This window comes from Crocodylus porosus, unplaced genomic scaffold, assembly GCF_001723895.1.
Source record: "Crocodylus porosus isolate Cpor-Errol unplaced genomic scaffold, CroPor_comp1, whole genome shotgun sequence".
In the NCBI taxonomy this organism is placed as follows: domain Eukaryota; kingdom Metazoa; phylum Chordata; order Crocodylia; family Crocodylidae; genus Crocodylus; species Crocodylus porosus.
The window spans coordinates 46,391,893-46,394,174 of record NW_017728918.1 but is presented as its reverse complement, the minus strand read 5'-3'; positions in this window follow the sequence as shown (position 1 = coordinate 46,394,174).

The following is a 2,282-nucleotide window of genomic DNA, read 5'->3' as shown; positions in this document are numbered from 1 at the left end:
GCGCCACGCGCCCCTGGCCCCGCCCCCGGCCCGGCAGTCCGCCCTTAGCTCCGCCCCTCTTGCTGCTAGCCCCGCCCCCAAACTGTCCCGGCGGGGTTCCCGCTCCGCCTCCAGCCCCTCCCTCGAGCTCCTTTGACTCCGCCCTGCTGGGTTGGCTGAGCGCGCTGAACGTGTGGGCCGCGCGATAGAAGGGTGGGGCGGGGAGGAGCAAGGGGCGAGACGAGCCTTTTTTGCCCACAAGCAAAATGGCGGCCCCGCCGCACACACCGGCATCACCCGCTCACGGCTTGTCTAGCGCGCGAGTGGAGACTCTATGCTTCCTTCCCCGCACCCTCCAGTGCAAAGCCGCTTGCGCGCGGCCCGCGGCTCGGAGCAGTGGGAGGAGCTGTCCTATTACTTTTCCGTGGCGGGAAAATGAGTGCAAATGCAGGGCCGAGGGGCTGCAAAGGATGAAAACCGCTGGGCGAAGAGAGTTGGTTCAAGGGCTGGATGCAGATAGCAGCCCCACGAGTGTGTGGGCCAGGCAGAGGCAGTGTGTGACAGGGCTGCCCCAGCAAAGGTGGGCGGCAACCGGGAACATGAGGGTGGAGAGGGATCCTAGCCAGGTTGAATTACACTCCTGCTTTGAGGGGTCTGCGGCAGTGGGACCTGAGCTGCTTAGAAAGGCGCTGGGTGGGAGATTGTCATCTCTCATGGGGGGACTCAGTCATTCCCCCCAACCCTCCCCTGTATTTCAAACCCTGATCCTAGCCTAGGCCTACTCTCCCCTGTAGAAAGACTTGCAACTTCTGCAAACAGATCTGTGGCTCAAGGACTGGACTCTTAAGTAAACTCAAGACCCACAATAGAAATCATCCTCCACTCGAGGAATTGCCAACAACATTGGCAACGTATAAGGGGTGCACGCACAGCCCCTGAGATTGGTGGTGCATCCCCTGAAAGAAGCACCACCGCCAGCATCTGCAGGTGGTCCCAATCGCTGCTGGCGGTGTATGTGGGTGGTCACCGACCACCACTCCGCCTCCCTCTGCTGTTGACACTGCCGTGGTTTCCTGTGGGAGCTCCGCGCTCACCGCTGCCATGCCACCACCTGCAGGTGGTCACTGTGCACCCCCCCAGCCTGGGGGGGGAACATGTCGCTCATGGCCCACAATCTCCAAAATAATTAATGTTGGATGCACTGCACGAGTGACCTGCTGGGACCTCTCCTGCTCCTTCCCCAGCACCTCTTCTCTACACTTCTCTGTCACACCTCACTTTAACCAGCTTCCTTAACACACCAAATGATCAAGGGAGGGGTGCATGGAAAACCAGAGCTGCAGCCTAAACCACATTCACAGAGCATGGCAACCTTTGCATGCTCCGAGGACAATTTGTATATCTGAGTGTGCTAGTTCTGGACACCAGGACCAGGAGCCTGATGGCCAGTAGATAAACTGTAAAGTAACTCTCAGTTCTGTGCACACCATAGTGTAGCCACAAACTGCTCTCATTCAAATACTAAAGGGTGATTTTTGTTTAATGTTCTGATTCTTAAATAAATGAGGCTGGAAAACCTTTGAAGTAAGTAGTTGCCAAGCCCACAGCTAGCCATTGTTGTTAATGTCATAATGCACAACACTACCAGCTGAGGTTGACAGGAAGAGCTGACTACATGTGATGTGTCTCAACAAGTTACTAGCTCTGCATTGTTCTCAGAGGCCAGTGAAGGTTGGGGAAATGGTCAAACTAGACAGTTTCATGATGTTTCAGGCAAAGTTCCACCCCAAATATATTTTGCCACATACCTTTCCTTACTTCATGCAAGAGACAAGGATTTGTTAGGGTGATATCTTTTACTGGATCAACTATGTAGCTGGGAGGAAGTTAGACAAGCTTCTGAATGCAAGACCTTCTATGCGAGAAGCAAAAGACCTCACAAAATTTTGGGGCTATCACCACTGCAGCATCAGCCTTACCTTACCACACACTTAACTTACTGCTTCATTCAAATGTCCAGAGTGGTACTGAGTCAAAACAAGGATATCCTGGAGCTTCTGACTTGCAAACAGTATACAGCTTTATGTGCCACCACTTCCCTACTACCACCATGCTGCTTTTAGTGTCCCAGCTTTGCAGGCTGAATAGAATTGCTTGGTGAGCCAGATTTGATCCCCAGGCCTTAAGTTGCTGTTCTGGACACTTCCTACTTACCCATACTATTGCCTGTGTTTGTGTTGACTATACAATTCTTCGTTATCCAGTCTATGGTAATATTTGACAGCAGCAAAGAGAAAACATAG